Genomic DNA, 21,244 nt, shown 5'->3' on the forward strand with positions numbered 1-21,244 from the left:
CTTTAGAATGAATAATACTTAAATAGGTATTTTACCTCTGGCAAGTGATTTGACCTTTCTGGTCCTGTTTCTTCATCTATAAAATGGGGATGATAGTGGTACCTCTCTCATAAAGTCACTGTAAGGATTTAATGTCAATGTGAAAGCATTTAGCACCATGCCCAACACATAGCAGGTGCTTACTGAATACTAATATAATTATGGATTAAAACGTCTGGTGGTGATCTTGGTGTTTACTACTATTATTTGTGCATACTAGTACCTTATTTTTTTATTTTTACACTTCAATCTTTGCAAAACACTTTCAGAACCTCATAGTGCCTTTTCACGAATGACCAATGTAATGTTGGCCGTGATTACAGTGGAACAAATGAAACCATGAAGGGTAGTTTTCCCTTAAAATTGCAGCTTTTTCACAAGTAACACAGGTGGCCTGTATATATGAGTAGTTAGAAGGTAGAAGAACTAAGGTACAAGCTTTCTCATGTAACATTATTGAAAACCATTCAATGTGGGCCTTCTTGCCCACCCTGCTGTTCAAGGCTCTGTAGGAATGGAAACACAAGGACACTGCCATGCCCTTCAGCAAAACCTCAGTGTTTTCTAAGACTGACAGGAGGATGGGAAGTGAGAACCTGTGCCTGAGCCCAGGACTCATCAGCTTATGTTTACAGGCTAAGGGATTGTGCTCCTTCAGTATCGATCTTGACGTCTAACTGCTTATCTCACTCACATGTGATGCAGGTAACTACTTGTCTATAAAGGGGAGTTGACCAAGTGGTACATTAGAGGTCATGTGAAATATTACAGCAAACATAAATATTTACAGCACTAAGGAGAGACTCAGTTGTGTGCACAAAGACAGCTGCTCTTGTCTCCAGGGCCAGGAGTCAGCTCCTCTGTGTTTTCAGATAAGGAATCATTATGAAAAGAGGGCAAATGCCAATGAAGGAAAAGCCTCCACAACTCAGCTTTCTTCCTAGGGGCTGACTGGTGGATCTGCTTCCAGGCCACTTGTGTTTCTTACAACCCTGTATCCATATGTAAGTTGTGTAGTGGTGTCTGCACACAAGTTAGTCTACTGTGCACTAGATTACCTCAGAATAGTTACTTCCACATGGCCAGACGATCAGGTTAGAATTCTGGTCCCCCTGTACTAACGGAGAGCAAGTCACTGTCTAGGAAACTTCATTCCCATCTCTCATATTTGAGATAATTCTCAAGCTTGTCATGAAGATTAAGTGACATGTATATTAGAGATGCTGGGTAAGCAGAAAAATGTGATACGAACATAGGTGGAATTATTCTTCTGAATTGGGCTGTGTGTGTCTGTGTGGTCCATTTATTTTTCTAGTTTCTGAATGTAGTTTAGCTCACTTCTATGGATGGGAGAAAATGCAGCAATTGCAAATCACTGGCAGAGCAAAAAGTCAAATCTCAAATATTAAACTTTCTACCTTATGGAGAGAGTTTGGTGGAAGCTATTATGTCTAATACTTACAGTCAGCACTCAGAGATGAGTTGTGGGAATGAGATAGTTCCTATAGGATTGATCTTCGGCATTCCCAAATCAAGTGATACTCTGTGCTGCACAGTGCTTTTAAGTGGCCTCATGATGAGTCCATTTTTACATTTACCAGTGTGTACAGAGCTTCATATTTACACTTTCCACAAACATTTGTTCATATAGTCCTCTTAACAACTTCTATAAAGTTATGTTTCTTTTCCTCATTTTATATATGGAACTTTGAGATACAATGGACTAAGGGATGAGCACAGAATTATGTGGCTCATTGATGGGATAGCCAAAATACAATTATATTTTCCTACTGTTTCCAGTACACTATGTGTGTTTGGGTTTTCTGGAGTTTTGGTGGTGATGGGTTTTTGTGGTTGTTGTTGTTGTTGTTGTTGTTGTTTTCACTCGTTTCGTGAAGAGAAACAGTTTGGTATTTTTTGTATGAAACAGTTGGTCAGGCAAGATAGCCTTAAATATGTTATGATACATAAATATTGTCATATACTTTTCACTAGGTAAATCTTAAGTCTAGCATTAACACATTTTTAATATTAGAAATATAGCTTATTCCTGAAAGAAATACCCCTTTCATGTGCAGATTTTTTTTCACATGCAGATTTTTTTATCATATTTACTTTTAAAAAAATCAAAGATACACATTGTGCATTAGACTGTTGTGTTTTTCTGCTTACTAGAGGTATGATACATGTTTTCATAGTTTTATGAAAGAATCATACCTTTACTTTAAAAATCATACTTAAAAAAAATCAAATACACACATTGTGCATTAGATTGTTGTGTTTTCCTTCTCTCTAAAGGTATAACATATATTTTCCAATTAATAATGCCATACTAAAGAAAGACCTGCAGATAACCACAAAAGCTATTTTTTACCTCCTCTTACACATGCTGAGCTAGACCAGCAGAACACCATCTTGGTATGAGAGATTTGGGCAGGAAGAAATGTAGTTAGATTTGCGGAGCTTGCAAAAATCACATTTTTGCCAGACTCACCCCAAGCCAACAGAAAACCTAATGAACGGATCCATAAAGGATTTTTTATTATTATTATTTTAAAGAGAGAGAGGGAGAGAAGTGCAAGCAGGGGAGAGGGGCAGAGGAAGAGAGAGAGAATCTCAAGCAGGCTCCATGTTCAATGCTGAGCCAAACAGAGGCCTTGATCCCACAACTCTGGGATCATAACTTGAGCTGAAATCAAGAGTCAGCCACTCAACAGACTGAGCCACCCAGGCACCCCATACAGAAAGGATTTTTATGCAAACCTGCACAAATATATTTAACATGCTATAAAAAAAAGAATACCTTTGTGTCAATTTCCAGCACATAGCCTATATCCATTAGTGCCCAGTAAAACAGGAACTCCAATATGAAAAACATGTTTGCCTTCATAGAACTAAAAAGTACCTAATATTTAATGTTTCTATCTTTAAAAGGGTATCATGAAAATTCCAAGATTGGATCCACTAGATTATTTTAAGTATTCATGTATTCATCTGTCTGTCCATCTACCTATACTTTCTATATCTATCTATACTTAAATGGCTCTTTAAAAAAAAAAGTTTCTCAGGGGCACCTGGGTGGCTCAGTCGGTTAACTTACCACTTCGGCTTAGGTTATGATCTTGTAGTTTGTGGGTTCAAGCCCCGTGATGGGCTCTGTGCTGACAGCTCAGAGCCTGGAGCCTGCTTCATATTCTGTGTCTTCATGTCTGTCTGTCTCTCTTTCTCCCCCCTTCCCCTGCTTGTGCTCTGTCTCTCTCTCTCTCTCTCTCAAAAATAAACATTAAAAAAAATTTTTTTAAGTTTCTCATACAGACTAAATCAGGATGAACAGTGATAACTGGACCACAAACCCAAGACTAGGAGTTCATTTCCACTTGTAGTTTTTAGGTAAAGGACATCTCTTTCTGTTGATTCCCACAGACAAGATTTCCCCAAAACAGTGAACAGAAAGTAGAACCTTCAGAGATCTCAAGAACTGGTTTGAGTAACACCTGAGATAAATTTCCAAGTAGTCAAACACACACACACACACACACACACACACACACACACACACACACAGCTTAGCTACTTGGACTTAAGGGTTTTTACTTTTATCCAAGTGAAAAAGCTATGAACATACAGATTCATGCAAAACCTGCCTGTAGTATATGGGACAGAAAGGATTCACTGACCTCAGGTGTCTCCATCTCACTGATGTATCAACTACATGAAAGCTAGGGACGGGCCCCTACCCTCCCTACAGAATGCTGGACAACATCTGGCCTAGGAGTAGTCTGACACCTTGGAGAAGTATCTACTCTGGCAGAAGAAGTACTAGAATTCCTGAATACAGAAAATCCTTCAGGAGAAACAGAGATGCCAGAAGCCTCAGGTCATTTCCTTTCTGAGCCTTCAATGTTTGGCATTAGTGAAGAGACCCACACCAGGGTCCATCTTACCTGCCTGTCATCATTAGCCAGAGCCGCACCCAGCCTTTCGGACCCCACTGACCAGACCGACCCCACTGCCAGGCAGCGGGGGCTAGAGTCATGGTTCTTCTAGCATGCAAGATGTACAAGCAAGTCGCCATTAAACCACCGTTTGAGGCCAGGGCCCAGAGACCCTATTCTGTTCGGGAGTCCAGAAACGTTTCTTTAAAAGCCAGAAAACCCAAAAATGTGGGTCAGTAGATCAACTATGCCACTAGCATTTTCACAGTGCAGTGGAGTTGTTGGCCGTTACGTGAGCTGCCGTGTAACTCCAGGAATCTGCTCCAACAGCTGTTTTTTTTAGCATCTTTCTACCAAACGCACCTGTTCTTAAAAACATGGGTGAGTTCATTCCCTTCCACATGCTCAACACTTGGTAGTACTTGCCCATGAAATTTCTCTGGAACACCTGGAACTCGCCACCCAGGATACTATTCTCCAAATAGCAACGACACCCTCCCCACGTCCAAGGGGGATGACGCCTACCGCGCAAGGCGGTCCTCCTCAGGGCGCCCACGGCTGGGGCAGCTGCCTCGCTGGGCCTGGGCGCTGGAGGAGCGTTTGCGCCTGCGCGGAGGCGGGGCCTCGGCCTCTTGGGATGCAGCCACGTGCGCTGGCGCTGGCCATTCTGAGGCTGTTACCCACCGCTGAAATGCTGGTTTATAAAACCCTGAAAGGGCTCTCACTAGAGAAGTTTCATGTAAGTGCTTTAGAATACTTCATGTAACTGTCTGAGAATGTTCTCTATAAAACTGATGGCAACAGAAATGTTGAACAATAGTGATGGTATTGAAATTAGAATTGTCTTGCGGTAGTATTTAATTTGCACTTTGAAAATTCTATTATCCTAGAATATATTTTTGAAAAAACTCTCAAAACTCAGTAATTAAAAATAGTAATACTCCGATTATAAAATCAGCGAAAGACATGAACAGGTATTTCAGCAAAAAGGGATATGGATGGCAAAAAAAGAACAAGAAAAGGTGTTCAAAATCATTAGACATTTGGGAAATGAAAATTAAAACAATGTGTTGTCCCAACAAAATTACTGAACAAGTGAGTTTTTAAAAAATAGTGAGCCTGGGTGGTTCAGTTGGTTAAGTTTCCAACTTCGACTCAGGTCATGATCTCATGGTTAACGTTCCAGCCCTCAATAGGGCTCCACAGTATGGAGCCTGCTTGGGATTCTCTCTCTGCCTCTGTCTCTCTCTCTCTCTCTCTCTCTCTCTGTCTCTCTCTCTCTGCCCTTTGCTTATGCATGTGTGCATATGCTCTCCCTCTCAAATAAATAAACTTAAAAAAAGAAATTAAAAAAATTGTGATAATACCAAAGGCTGGTGAGAATGTGGAGAAACTAGATCTCTCAAACATTAGTGGTGGAAATGTAAAATGGTACTCTGGAACGCTGTTTGACAGTTTCCTAGCATATGACCCAACAATTGTATCCTTTGGCATTCATCCCAAAGAAATAAAAACGCATGTTCATACAAATGTCTATATACAAATGTTTACAGAAGTGTTATTGGTAACAGCAAAATACTGAGAATTACTCAAACATCCTTCAGTGGGTAAATGGATGGACAAACTCTGATGCATCCATGCAATAGAAATTTATTTAGTAATAAAAAGGAATGAGCTAGTGATACATGCAACACCCTGGATGAACTTCAAGGGCATTATGCTTCATTAAAAAAAAAAAAGTCAACTGTATGCTACCGGTTAATTTAACAGTCTCACAGTGGCAAAACTCTGGTGTTGAAGGACAGATTAATGTTGGGGGGGATGCAAATACAAAGAGGTAGGAGGAGGAAGTTCATTTGTGATAATGAACAGTTCTGTTTCTTGCTTGTGGGAATTTTTTTTAATCCTATGACTTTGGTAAATATTTAACCATAAAAGCTAGTCAAAAGTTTTTACACCGCTTTCAAGCAATTCCAAAAGTGTTTAAATACACAGTGTTGGTTTAATTAAGCTTAAGTACCAATTTTGAATGTTTATTAAAAGCTAATAGTATTGATTTTATTACCATGCAACAATTTTAGTATTTAAATGTGAATTATTTTGTGGTAATAAGAACGAGGATACACTCATAGCAGTGACTCAAGGGATTCTTTGTGTTCCTTTTCGCTCTTGTTGGCATAATATAGTCTGTATTTTTTGCTCATTTTCTCCCACTTTTACAGAATCGGGTTTTCTGTGTAACATTTGGGGGCTACAAAGCACCATTATGGCAATCTCTTCCTCAGATCACTGCTTTTGTTTGAAAGGACTTCCTGGAACAGTGACTTTTCCTCTGCCTTATCTGATTTACCATTTACACCAGTTTATTTTCCTGAAAGTTCTTCCTGTCAGTTTCCCTCAAATTTAGACATCAAACTGGGTAGTTCCATGATGACTATTTGTTATTTAGCTCCTATTATAAGAAGCATCTTCTGGAAGACCAAGTGAGCCTCTGTGTCCCCTGAGGGTGGATGGCAAATGGTAGGTAGCCTGTCAAGTGGGTATGGGTATCTTTGTATAGGTATCTTTCTGGTCCTAGTACTTGCTTCTGCTTAAGCATGCTGCTTAATTCTTTTTTAATTTATAATTTAGGAAATGAAAGAAAGGATGTCAAAAAGCAAGTTAATGATAAAAGAAGGTCTTGGCCAGGCTAACGCTGGTGCAAATGCAGCTGTCAAAATCTAAAAAACAAAAACAAACAAAAACAAACACCTACTTCTGCATGCCTCAGTTTCTCATATATAAAATTGTTATGATGATAATAGCACCCACCTCATCATTTGTATTAATTGAGAAAATTGCTTTAAACCTCCTAGACTATCACCCACCACATATGAGTGCTGCAATACATGTTGGTTCCTGTTTCTTTTGAATTTCTACCCTATTTCTTAGTCCCCAGGGCAGTTTGAAGAGAAATAGCTTGCAATAAAAAGGACTGATTGCCAGCAATGAACAGGGTTAATTAACTTTTCCCAAGAAATGTGTTCCTGAAAAGAATCTGTATTGATTAAACCTTTCAAAATAGGGTCATTTTTAAATAGACTAAGGGAGGTCTGTTTTGGGCCAAGTAAATGATCACCTCCTCAGGTCTCTGTCTTGAAGTTCTTAGAGTAGATCCCCATGTTTGACTCTTCACTACCCTCTCTCTCTTCTGGATATCAAAGATTATGGACCCATGACTCCATTTCCAAAGACAGTTCAATGGGGATGGCTTGAACAAAGCAGTTGCCCTTAAAAGGCTCCCTTTTCCCTAGCCTTTCAACACCTTAGGAACACAGTACCTGAAAACTCCTTGGGGACTAAGGGCACATTGTTGCCATCTTTGTATCCCCCTTGGTACACAGCCATCTAGATTTATTAAATGAATAAATTCCTAAGGCAGCTGAACACATCAATACCTTTATCCCCCAGTTCTTTATAGGCCAGGACTAAGGAGGTTTAAGGCACCCTAATTTTAGCAGACTGACTGAAAGCTCCTTGAGGGCCAGGACAAAGCTGGCTGTGTTCCTTGTCACTCTCTTAGAGCTTCGCAGGGCACCTGACACTGGGTGAGCACTCAATAAGTTTTTGTTATGTGAATGCATGAAAACTACCCCTGGTCCTGTCCTCAGGGGTCACGGCCAGCCTAGAAGAGGGGGGAAAGTTCATGAGGAGGAATGCACTGTCCTGGCCTTCCAAGAATACTGACAACCCATGAGCGCCCGACGCCAATTTCACTTCCTCACTCAGCCATTTGTAGGAGGTCGTAAATCCCCCTCCTTCCTCGGTTCAGGGGACAGCCAAGTCGTGCTTACGCCCCCTGCGGGGACCCCAAGTCACAGAGGAAGGTAACCCAGAGGGGGGAGCCCGGCAGCACGTGCAACCTCCCAGGAGAGGAGGAGGCTGGGCTAACACAGTCCTTAGTCAGCAGCTGGGCTCGCTTTTGAAACAAAAGCCAATGTCCTCCCTCGGAGTCCGCGGCCGGTCAGCTCCTAGGGGGAAGAAAGCCATGCTGCCCAGCCGGTTAGTGGCCCAACTTACTTTTCCAGAGCCTGGGACAAAGGGCCAGCAGTTGTAGGGGTGTGGGTGGGGCGCTGGGGAATAGAGAGGGGGCACAGGTCGCCCTGACCCGACCCTCCCTGCAGCGTGGGAGAAGGGTCGGGGTCTCCCCGCTCTGCGCCTGTTTGTCCCGGGCAGCCCGCTTCCCAGCCCGGGCCCCCCCGGATCTGCGTAAAGCTGAGGCACCTTTGCCACCGGCGCCCCAGCGCACAGACACACCAGGCCCTGGTTTCATGAATGAAATCCAATCGTGTGGATATAAATAGCCGCGAAGGCTGCTAACGTCACAGTGCGAGCGGCGGCCGCCACGGCGGCGGAGCTCGGGGCCGGCCGCTGGGTTCCGCCAGGCTGGCCCGCCCGGGAGCGGGGTGGGGGCACAAGCAGGCGGGGAGGGCTGGGGTGGCAATAGGGCGAGCCCCTCTCCCCCGGACCGGGAAGAGCGGCCGCGGCGCCGGGCGAGCCCGAACCGGGAGGCAGTGCCATGCTGCCTTTGTGCAAAGTTGGGCGGCGGGCTGCACGCGGCGCGCAGGGGTCCCGCACACCCGCGACCGCGCGCAGTCGTGGCTGCTGCTGAGTGGCGGGGACCCCCCCCCTACTCCCCCCACCCCTTGAAGGCGGAGAGAGCTCGCGTCTCGCTCGGCTTCTGGGTAGGTTCTGTGTCGTGAGTGCGCGATGGTATGAAACTTATTCTTGGAGCAGCCGCCGCGGGGCCCCCCTCCCCACCGCCCGGGCCCCAGCGGGGGGCAGGTGGGGGCCTCGGGGCCGCGCCAAGCGGCCCGCAGCGTCCCGAGAGAGAGTTGTGGGACCGAGCTGCTGTGGGAGCCGCCCTCGCCTCTCTGCGAGGCCGGGAACCCTCACGGCAGAGGCAAGCCGAAGAGATTTCTAGGAGCGCCCGCACAGCCGCACCCCTTCTTGGAGCTGAGAAAATGTACAACAGGCACCCTTAGCAGGCTGGCGGCGCTAGGGAGGGGGTGGTGCCGCGTCGACGACAGGGCTCTTTTCCTTCGAAGAACAGTGGTGGGGAGCCGGAGGACCTGAAAAGGTGGATCGCTAGTCCCTTTAGCGCTTGCACCCCCTGGAGAGTTGACGGGTCAGCCCACAGTTTGGCGCTCCCCACCCCCAATCCCGTGTCTATGGAATCTGTTGTGAGTTGCTGTGACAACAGGAGGAGCTGCCATGAGGGGCTTGCAAAACACCTTACCTTGTTTCTGTGTGCTCAGCTTTCGGGGAGAACAATGGCGTGAAGGGTGGGGAAGGGGAGATGTGCAGACAAGGGAATCCAACACCCTTTCTAAAGAAAGAAAAGAAAGAAAGAGAGGAAGGAAGGAAGGAAGGAAGGAAGGAAGGAAGGAGACGTGGAAAGAAGGCACAACTATGTAAAAATATATCATTAGATCCTACTTTTAGCTGAGCCTTTTCTATCCTCAGCAGTATCAAACATCTCAACTGAGGAGCAATGTCAATATTTAGACTTGGACAAGCCAGAAAGTTAGAAGGGAGCGCCAAGCGCAGGGTTTTGACTTGGCTTTGCACGTCAGCACACAAGCTGTGCCTTTCGAGCTGACTGTACACATTTGCTGGGGGAAAAATTGCATGAAGGTTGATATATATACAAAGACATCCAGGCCTAGGAAGATCCAGGAAGTTAAGACCAGAAGAGTCGCCTTGACTTTGAACTCCCCCGAACCTGTTCTGTTCATGCAGTTCTGCTGGACTCCAGCCAGATGCTCAACTTGAGGTTTCTCTAGTTTGGGGCTCCCTCATCCTCAACCAGGGCTATGCTGTATAGTTTACACTGGCCTGTGTATCCTCTCTAAACTGAGGAAAATATTGTTATTGGTAGTTTTCATCTTTGTATAAAGTCCTCTCACTATCAGCAGATATAAATAGCCAATAGGCTGTGTTTGTGTGACCTCCTACAAGCTCCAGGCTTTTCTAAACATACATTGATAAGTTTGTTTACAAACACTCTTTAAAATTTGGAATTCTATTTCCTTTCCAATAACTTTGTGGATGCAGAAGAGTCACTGGTTGGTAGAAAATAAACACGAGTTATTTTCGGTATAAATAATGTCTGCCTACAGCTCTGCAGGTGGAGTAAGCGGTCAATTATTATATGAGGTTGCCTCTGAGATTCCTGGATCATATGTAGATATAGTGGGAAAGGGGTTTAACCAGTTCCTCTCAGTATGGAAGACTTTGAAATGATTATTGGGAAACAATAAAATCATGGTCAGTATTCTTCTGACCTTGCCCATTGATTGTTTTTATCCCAAATTTTGAAGGTAGTGCAAATATAAGTACGTAGTGCTGTGTGTGATCACAGAGGTAAAAATAGAAACACAAATAATTTGATGTTATTCACCCAAAGACGAGTTTTGTAAGTTATAAACTTATAAACTATACAAATGTAACTTGAAAGGAAAAACCTAGAAGCATATGGTCTTTTATTTATGATAATATAGCCAAAAAATGTTATTTAGGAAGAGTAGTGTGTCCACGTGTATGACTTCTGTATGGTAAAATGCCTGTAAGGTTTTCCTTGTTCCCATCCGTGGGTTTGGGCCAAGAGCTTTTTTTGTATCATCCCCAAATGCTCAGAAATACATTTTTCACAAATGCTACAAAATGTTAACCTAGCTATTTCAGGATGTATTTGACCCAAAGAAATGCCACTTTAACACTGGCGCTTGGCAAAAGTAAAGCGGATTCTGCCCTTTTGGGGGGTGGGGGGACAGAAAATTATGTGTTGAAAATGTTAGTGGTTGTCCGTGTGCTTCTGGCCAGAAGTAAGTCTTATAAAGTGTTTCTCTTTTCTATGTAGGTGAGCCCAGCTGTGAGCAGGGTGTTCTGTTCTTCACTTCCAGCAAGCCAGGTCAGTGTCTTTGTGCAAACCCATGGCCATAGCTTGTGTCTAATTCTGAGCATGTATTTCAGAACAGGTTTCTTAGTCATTTGTCTTAAAACAATTGACTTTAACATTTTTTTCAGGGACTCAGTTATGAACATCACAAGTTCAATGATTAATAAAATTATTCTATTTACTCTGTGAGTAAAATGGCACTAAAATGGACCTTGAATAAGTTTGTACTTTGACTTTTTTTTTTTTATGTTGGGATCAGAGTGATGCCAGAATCATTGAGGATACTGGGGATCTGGGTGTTTGATTATTAAAGTTTTACTCCTACCCTAATCTTAACACTCTAGAGCTGGAAGAAACTTGATATAATAATAGCTCTCCTTTTATTTTCAGTTAATGTGCTGCATTCTTTACATTTATGTTCTCATCTGCACCTAAAAACAAAAACCAACAAAAAATCCTGTGGAGTAAAACCACTCTCTTGATCCCCATAAGACAGGTGAAGAATTGGAAGTGTAGAGAGGTTAGATAATATATTCAATTCCTACTTTTAGTAAATGGAAGAAATAGGATTTTTTTAAAATCCCATCTTACTCTAAAACCTAAACTTTCTAGTTGAAAAATTCTTCTCCAGTAGGGAAGTTGGGGCAAAGAAAGGTTAAGTGACTTGCCTAAGATAACATGGTGATTACAGTTCATGTAATAACATGAAATGGCCCAACTGCTGCAAAAGAATAAATACCATTCTCTTAAATAAAACAGTGAAATAATAAGTATTCATGTGTACTTTCTGGCATGGCACTCTCTAAGATTTAAGAAAGTTTTTATCAGGGGGTCTGTGGTCTTAAGGATCTTACGCACAGATTTAAAAGGCAAGATGTTAAACATCCACGTATGAAAGTTAAAGAATACATCAAGATCATGCATGCCAAAAGGCTAAATTGGGAGGTCAGTGGTACATTTACGAGAAGTTCAGCATTTTCCATTCTGTGGGATTACTTTCCAGTTCCATGTATGCATGGAAGAAAGTCCAAGCACATATTTTGTCTGGATAGATGATAAATGAGTGCAAGTTTAGGAAAAGACAGAAGGCAGAATTTCAACCCAACAGGGAGAGATTATGCAGTCATCTAGAACTGCTAAATTACAGTATCTCATACTCAAAGGTGTTATTGCTTCAAAAGCATTGTAACAAAATTGTGAGCTGTTTGAATCTGCACAGCATCTTTGAGAAAGCTTTACAATTTAGCATGATACTTTAAAACACTCAATTCCTTTTGGAACCTCAATTTGTCTAAAATGTGCCACGTAGATAGATTTGGATGCATAATAGATAAATCCCAAGCAAAGTCCTGAAAATGGCCAGTAAAGATTAAGCAGGACATTTTCCATTTTTACCAGGGTTGACAGCCTTCTCTTCCCCTCTTGCCTATTTTTGCAAAATAATTTGTAACAGTTGTTACAATACAATATAATAATCTTTCTTAGGGAATATTATATAAAAATAATTAAAAATGAAATGGAGAACAATTGATAAAACCTTCATATATCATCTTTTTTAAAATGTACTAATATCCCCAACTCAAGCTAATAGCCCTAAAACCTTAATTAGCTAAGAGATACTTTTAAGCATTTAAGGGGTTGTTATAAGCTGTCCTATATAACAGCTTTGTCCTGTATAAGCTGTTATATACTGTATTATTACAGAATAGATCATAAGAACACTGAGAAGATCCAATTACAGGTTAAGACCTCATCATCAACTGATATTTGGTTAACTGTAAGACTGATATGTCATAAAAATATCAATATAGCAACTATAAACCTGTAATTATTTAAAAAGTAAAAATAAGAGAGCCTGTCTGGCTTAGTCAGTAGAGCATGTGAGTCTTGATCTTTGGGTCCTGAGTTCACACCCCATGCTGGGCATAGAGTTTACTTTAAAAAATCTAAATCTATGGGGCACCTGGGTGGCTCAGTCGGTGGGCGTCCGATTTCGGCTCAGGTCATGATCTCATGGTTTGTGAGTTTGAGCCCCACATCAGGCTCTGTGCTGACAGCTCAGAGCCTGGAGCCTGCTTCAGATTCTGTGTCTCCTTCGCTCTGTGCCCCTCCCCCACTTGTGCTCTGTCTCTATCAAAAATAAATAAACATAAAAAAAATTTTTTTAATCTAAAAGTAAAAAAGTAAAATTATACTCTGAATCATAAGAGACCAAAAGAGACCTTATAATTAGCATGTTATCCCAGGTAATAATTTAATTGGCAGTCATTCATTTGCTTTATTGAACTTCAGAAGGCTTTGGTTAATATGCTTGACCTATCTCAAAACATGAATGGAAACACTTGAAATTTTATTATGTTTTTCACTTGGGAAATTTACCTGTAGTAAATAGGAATTTTAAAAAATCTTTTTGGGGTGCCTGGGTGGCTCAGTCGGTTAAGTGACTGACTTCAGCTCAGATCATGATCTCACGGTTTGTGAGTTTGAGCCCTGTGTCAGGCTCTGTGCTGACAGCTCAGAGCCTGGAGCCTGCTTCTGATTCTGGGTCTCCCTCGCTCTCTCTGCCCCTCCCCCCCCTCAAAAATAAATAAATACTAAACAAAAAAAAATTTTTTTAATCTTTTCTATTGGTCTTCGTTTTGGAAAACAGGCAGTTCAGTCTCATTATTTGAAGGTCTCACTCTGGTTTCATATAAATAGGGTTCAAAGAGTACAGGTGATCTGAATTTGGTTTTTGTGTTCATCTTCTTTTCTCTACTCAGGCTTCTCACCAACCTCACAACACCAAAACAAAACTTGGGGAAGGAAGGAAACATAAAGTCACAAAAGAGTGACTTATGTTGTATAGAAAGAGGCTGGAGGTGAGACGGGGGGTAGGGCCGAAGGGGGGAAAGCTTTGGTGTGGAGGCCAAGAGGCAGTCACTCAAACAGATGGGATGTGTATGGACTGGTTATTTACATGTCAGCATCAGAATTTTTTTTGTTAGTTTATAAACAAAGTCTCCACCTCCTCTTCCTGAAACCCTATATTCCTTGTGCACAAAGGGCAGAAATCGGGAAATGGGCAAATAAAGAACCTGATATGAACTGTGGGTGTGACAGCCACTCTTTCCAGGTGCCACAGGACACTTCTGTCTTCAAATACTCCCTCCAGCTGTCCCATCAAGTATGTTAGCATGTCTCTGGTAAGGTTTTATCCACTAAGGGGTGAATTAGGAAGTTTTACACAGAAAGAAAGGGATGCCAGTAGGTCCAAAAGAAGCAATTACATTTCTCCATTCTGCACCTTTGTTAATTTAGTGCCTAGACACACGTTAATGCCAAGTTCCCAGTGCTAATGAGGTTACCATCTCAGGCTCCATCCCTCTGTGAAGAAAGTTCCTTTGAACTGTTACTCAACCATAGTCCAAACCCCTAATGAGCACTGGAATAACAATAACCAGCAATTAATATGCTCCTACTAGATGCCAGACATTTTACTGCATTTCAATTAATATTCATTATCAAGTCCAATTTTGTGGAAGCAAAAAATGGAACTCCAGATATGCTAAGTTCAAAGAGCAACAGGAAGTAGAGCTTGGATTTGCACCCAGGTCTGCTTAAGAACTTGAACATACATTTGTTTTAGATGAATTGCTAAGGGGGGAAAATCACTTTAAACCATTTTATCCCAGGTTAGCTTTGCAGATGGTGGAGTACAGGGGTTAAATAATTGTTGTTATGGGTTTTTTTTGTTTTGTTTGCTTTGTTTTTTTTTTTAATTTTTTTTTTTAACGTTTATTTATTTTTGAGACAGAGAGAGACAGAGCACGAACAGGGGAGGAGCAGAGAGAGAGGGAGACAGAATCTGAAACAGGCTCCAGGCTCTGAGCTGTCAGCACAGAGCCCGACGCGGGGCTCGAACTCACGGACCATGAGATCGTGACCTGAGCCGAAGTCAGACGCTTAACCGACCAAGCCACCCAGGCTCCCCCTGTTTGCTTTGTTTTTAATCTGACTTGAACTACATAGCTGGCTTGTTCAGACAAATTTGTTAACCTTCCAGGTCATTTCTAACATGTTTTGATGAAAGTCAAATCTTAAAACAGTTGAGTTGTGAAGGGTAGAATCATGGATCCAGAAAGGTCCTCAAAGATACTTAAGACAACTTCCTGTAAGTGGAAAAACCTACCACCCAAAGAGGTGATAGAGCTTACCCCCTCTCATAGTTAATATCTAACGCATCTGGAAGCAAACCTGGGTCCCCAAGTCTGAGCCCAGGACTCAGTTCTAGAACATAACACTGCCTGAACTGTGCCAAGTCTTCCAAAGCCTCCAGCATAGCCAAAATTACAACTATCAAGTATGAAATCCATCTGAAACCTAAGATACATCCCAAAATGGGTGATAAGAGGATCTCGGGGCACTAAGAGAACCCTGATTTCTGTTCATTGATGGTGGTGTAGAACAGTCTTCCTGCTTACTTAAAGCATAGCAGCCCCACACTCCCATCCCTACCACTCTGTCTTCATGGAACGATCAGTTTTAATCAAGTATGGAGCTTTTCAATTTTGTCTGTGGAGCTCTGGCTCTTTACAGACTATGTCTGTAAATCTTCTTTGGACCTCATTTTTCTCATCTATGAAATGCATACAGTATCACCTCTCTTAGAGAATTATGAGGATGTTATGAAATGACACATGTAAAGCACATAGTAGTTGCTCAGTAAGGGATAGTTCTCTTCTAAGCCTTTCTAGAGTATTTCAAGGGGAAATGTTAATAACACACTAGGGCAGTCCTATCATTTTTCCCCTAAATGAACTAGAGTTGTTTGAATTTTGATATTGCAGGGGGTTGTTACAGTAACCTTTTTCCTTGGGTAAAAACACATGCTGGGGTCTCTTGGGGTACCAGTGGCCCAGTCACAACTACATTTGTTCTCTTTGTACTCTAGGGTTGCTATGGTTTACTTGAATTATTTTATTGCTTCAGTATCTGCCACAAACTAATACCAAGCTCCTCTTGGAGATTTGTGGCTCCCATTTCCTTCCGGAACTGTTTAAGTATCTAACACGTTTTCCACACAGACCTTTGCATCTCAAAGCAACTACTATATTTTCAGCCAAGTAACGAAGAAATACTTTCAGAGAATATTACCGCCAGTAGAACATTTTTGCTTTCAATTTCAAAATACACGAGACTTTCCTACCGTCATTTCAATTAACTGTAGCATTAAGTATTCTCTGTGCTCTGGCCCTAGCTTTTCCTTTTGTCCTATGTTGCTGACTGATCTATGGATAGGAAAAACATAAGCACTACAATTTCCCCCTTTTACCCTCCGTACTTGATAACTACCCTAGACTAAATTACATCTCTGGAAAGTATTTCCTCACACTCCTCTCCCCAGCTGCCGCACTCTGTCATGTGGCAGTCGCTGCCCTGCTTTGGATTTTTGGAACCAAGTCTTTGGCAACGTGTCTTATTCATCACATACATGGAGGGAAGCTAGTGTTGTGATTTTTTCCTTCTTGTACTTTCCCCCCCTTTTTAAGTTACTAATCCAAGTGGCCCAGAATAGCCTTTATTTTCCTGGTGGCACAGTCTCCCTTTCAGTGTTTGACAAAGCTATATTGTAAGAGGCATGTCCTTTTCTTCAGGTTTATGTATAGCAATTATGTGTTTTTTTCCTTTGCTATGAAGGGGCTGAACTGGTGCTAGACTGACCCTAATCTTATTACTAATCCCAAATTGATTATATAAATTTCAGTTCATACCAAGGAGTTTATTTTTAAAGCAGTGCTTCTCAAACTTTTTTAAATTTGTTTTTAATATTTTTATTTATTTTTGAGACAGAGAGAGACAGAGCATGAGCAGGGGAGGGGCAGAGGGAGAGGGAGACACAGAAGCAGGCTCCAGGCTCTGAGCTGTCAGCACAGAGCCCGACACGGGGCTCGAACTCACAGACTGTGAGATCATGACTTGAGTTGAAGTCAGACGCTTAACCGACTGAGCCACCCAGGCGCCCCTCTCAAACTTTAATTGTGCATGCAAATCCCCTGGGCATCCTGATAAAATGCAGATTCTGATTGAGGAATTCTGGCATGGGATTATGAATTTCTCACATGCTCCCCATAGATGCCAAAGACCACATCTTGAATAGTGAAGGTCTAAAGTATAGGTTTTGCTATATCTTATGCTGAAACTCATGCCTTACAGGCTGCTTATTATGTTTGCTTGTTTCTTTTTTTTTTTTTTTTTTGCTTGTTTCTTAAATCATAATAGACACTCATGGAATCTTAAACACGGAGGAGATGTACACAGCAGTGGGCTAGTAAATCAACCAGGTCTCTGGGAAAAAAAAGAATGTATTTATGTGCATACATAAGTCTATTATAAATTTTACTGACATAAAGAATGTATGTAGCACACAATTTACAAATAATAAAAAAATATACAACACTCTTTATTGTAAATTCCATAAAGCCAGTTGGGTTTTATAGAATGCTCACTGGTTTTGGTCCAACTCTTTTATCCATAAGCTACCTGCAGTACAATTGATGAAAGGGTGTAACTCCCTTATAAATATTGGCTGATATTTTCCATTATGTTAATAAGCAGGATAAAAGTGCAACAACAAAGGCATGTCAGAATTGTACTCATTTATCAAAGATACGAATACCTTCTTTGCTGAACCGGATAATAGTTTTTAAATACTATAACGATATTTCCGAAAGTGTGCTATTCACATGTAACACGCTTCTAAATTTAATCTGCATCATTAACATTTTTTAATCATTTTCTTAAGTCAAGCAACAAAACAACAAAGCAAGTCCTGAATTGGTAGTGGTTGCCAATTTCTGTGGTATACAGACTCCCACCTCAGTCAGTTTCAAGCTACCGTTGCCACTGAGTGTGGAGTTGGGGAGAGATGGCCCAATAAACACTGTGGTGAAGTATTTCCATCATACAGACAAAATTGGCATAAATAACCTCAAAATGTAGGTAACTGTAAAATGTAATACAATAATTAGAAAATGATGAGCTTTGAGCATTTAGTACCTTTGTTTTTAGTATTTCTTTGTTTGAAACTTGATCTAATTTAATTTTTAATACTGAACCTATTTTGTTTATTTTTTTAACTGAAGTATAGTGACACACATTACATTAATTTCATGTGTACAACATCACAGCTTGACAACTCTGTACATTAGGCTTTAACAGGTTTGCAAAAATCCTGGAATTTAACAGCCAGCTCTCACGAGCTGGTAGAGGCTGGCTGTAGCACACCACTAGATAGAGATGGTCTGGTCCAGTGAGTCTCAACCTTTGCTTCACATTGGACTACCCCAAGAGAACCATAACCTAAAGTCAGTAGATTTTAGTCAGGGCCGAGGAACTGGAATTTAAAACATTCCTATTGATGTGTATCTTATTAAAAGAAAAATACGTAAATCATAAGTATATAATCTAAAGGATTTTTCACAAACTGAACACACCCACATAACCAGCACCTACATATAGAAACAGAAAGTCACCAGCGCCCAGAAGCTCTTTTTAAATCCCTACCCAGTCACTTCCCAAACAAGGAAACCGCTATCTTCACTTGTAACCATAGACTCATTTTCCTGCTTTTGAGCGTTTACATAAACAAAATCTCTTTAGTGTCTGGCTTCATCCCCTCAATATTATGTTTGTGAGATTTATTCCTAATGTATGTAGCAAGAGTTCATCCATTGTGTAGTATCCCAATATATGACTATAGTTCAATTTCTTCTTTATTCTTCTTTATTCTACTGCTGGTGGATTGTTTCCACCTGTTGGCTATTATGAATAGTGCTGTCAAGAATAATCGTGAGGTGCCTGGCGTGAAGAGCGTGTGACTCTTGATGTTGAGGTTGTGGGTTCGAGCCTCATGTTGGGTGTAGAGATTGCTATAAATAAATAAATAAATAAATAAATAAATAAATAAATAAATAACTTACTTTAAAAAATAATATTATCATACAGGCAGAAGTACTTAAAACAAAACTAAATAAATTACCTGGAATAATTCTAATCAGCTGATATCTTGACTGCCTTCTCTACAACTCCCCCTCCTTTCTTATTTCTCATATAATATGATCAAGGCTATTGATTCTTTTGTGTGAATGTAATTTTAGTACCATAAACCATGAAGCTGTATGTTTCCATTCATTACAGTATGTTCTCCCGGCTCTTTTCAATTTACGTTCACCAACCTCCCCTTTCATCAAGACGCTGGCTCTTGTGCACTCTAAATAGGGATGAGATTGAGCCTCACATCAATAGCATGGAGGAATAATAGATACAGTGGAGATGCAGCCAAGGCTAAATTTGGCCGCTGATCATTAGGGATCCTAGAAAGAGGCTTCAAAGAAGGGGAATTGTTTCCCTTTGTGTTTATCAAACAAAAATCAACAGTGAACCCTTAGAATATTTCGGATGCTAATATTTTTAAAAATCCACTTATGTGAAGTAGACCAAGGACTCTTCTGAAAGAGAACTGAAATCTCTCAAAGTCTGATGACTTGATCTGGAAAGATTAGAGAAGGAGGTTTTCCCTGGTGTTCAGCAGGTGTATCCTTTGCCGCATTGTTCTAGGCTGAGTGGCTGTGTGGTTTTGTGTGTGTTTGGGCAGACTGAGATGTTAGTTCCTTTGATTTAAGTCAAGGGAGCTGAATGACCAGGAGCTCCAGGATAACACTGGTGATGTGGGATGGCTGCTCAGAATTTAAAGAAAGGTTTCTGGGGCAGCAGGCACTGAAAGGCACTTCACGTAAAGCTTTCAAGGTATGCAGGGCAAAGGTAGAGAGTAGACATTAGTTCCACCTAATGAAGGAAGAATGCATTCTCACATGCATAAATATTCTAGTCCCTGGTTTTCCTACTTCCCCATCTCACTTTTCTATAAAATTTCTTTGTTATAAAATAACACACGTTTATTCTAGAAAAGATGGAATATATAGATAAGAAAAATTTTTAAATCAATTATAATCCCAGTTGGCATTAATATTTTAATGTTTCTTGATGCCAAATGTTGCTGTGTATATTTAGGTACTTAATTTTTAAGGAATGGTGTTATTCTGTAAATTTTTTTGCAATCTTATTTTCATTTAAATATGTTTATCATAAACATAAATATCAATGTACTCCTATAACACATTTTTGATGGCTATATACTCTCCTACTATGTGGACATTTATTGTTGTGGGTTTCTTTGTTTTTTAATCAACCCCCTGTCGTTGGATTTCCAAAATTGTTTCCAATATTTTGTTTCCACAAATAATGATATGATAACATTCCTTTAATGGAATCTTTTTGTATACCCTAATTATTTATCCAGGAATAAAGTCTTATAATTAGATGAAAAGTATGGACATTTTAAAGTCTTCTGAGTACCAGTTGCACTCCAAAATAATGGTATTATTTTCCACTCCCACAAACAGTGCCTCATCCTGTTTTCAAAAAACGTACAATCTTCTATGTGATAAGTTGTAGCTAGAGTTGGAGGGTATAGGGACGTGTCCTGAAATTATTAGCTGGAATCTGTGCATTGGTGTTAGCCAAAAACCTCTAATAAAATATGAGATTTTAAGGAGTCTGCTTTTTGTCCACAACACTTTTGTATTTATGGTCTAATTTGCTAAAAAAAAATCCTGGGGGAGAAAAACAAAACAGTTTTCTTCATTTGTCTGAATCAGAGCGTAACCTAATCCTAACTGGCATATTATAGTCTCCTAAATGATTAAATGCAGTTGCTTTACTGTCATCGTATCTGAACGTTTCACAGCAAGTGGTCTCTCTGGTCCTGCAGAAGCTGACCCAGTGACATCTTCAGAGAATGCTTTCAGTGAACAGAGACTTTCTTCATTAAGTTGGATTTTTAAGCATATCTGGTCTACAGACTTGATATTAGCTTTCTCAAATGAGCACTTACAACTTTGACATCTCTCTGTAGACTAAACCAATGTGTTAATTATTAATTCTTGACATATCTTCCTGATGCAGCCCTTAGCTAAGGTTCATACACAGGCCCTCCAAAATCAATGTGTAGTGTCTTTTGTTGCTTTAATTTTTTTAACTTAAAAAAAATATTTAAGGATAATGTCTATAGAGAAATGTGTTTAGATCACAAGTATGCAGTTCGATGAATTTTTGAAAACCGAACATATGTAACGAGCACCTAGATCAAGAACTCGATATCACCAGCACCCCACTTTTGGACATCACCCCAGTGCACCCTCTGTGTGTTTGAAATGCTCCAGATTTTATGTCCTGGGTAAGTCATTCATTTATAGAATTTGATTTTTCACTGAACCCTCACTTTAATGTG

General features: G+C 40.7%; 1 protein-coding gene across 9 annotated transcripts in view; it reads left to right on the top strand.

Annotated features, from left to right (window-relative positions):
• RHOBTB1 (Rho related BTB domain containing 1) overlaps nt 1-21,244 on the top strand; it is a 122,638-nt gene that overhangs the window by 47,821 nt on the left and 53,573 nt on the right. For 3 of the 9 annotated variants that reach the window (XM_060642681.3, XM_060642680.3, XM_060642678.3), the window contains one exon: nt 10,876-10,926. The exons of 1 other annotated variant lie outside the window; for it this stretch is intronic. The gene's annotated coding sequence lies outside the window, so the exon portion shown is untranslated. Of the gene's footprint in view, nt 1-7,936; nt 8,016-8,357; nt 8,699-8,991; nt 9,094-10,875; nt 10,927-11,042; nt 11,135-21,244 lie in introns of those variants that run through there. 5 more of the 9 variants (XM_060642685.3, XM_060642683.3, XM_078434296.2 and 2 more) reach the window with 5 other exon arrangements.

The sequence above is a fragment of the Panthera onca genome, chromosome D2, assembly GCF_046562875.1.
Source record: "Panthera onca isolate mPanOnc1 chromosome D2, mPanOnc1 haplotype 2, whole genome shotgun sequence".
Taxonomy (NCBI): domain Eukaryota; kingdom Metazoa; phylum Chordata; class Mammalia; order Carnivora; family Felidae; genus Panthera; species Panthera onca.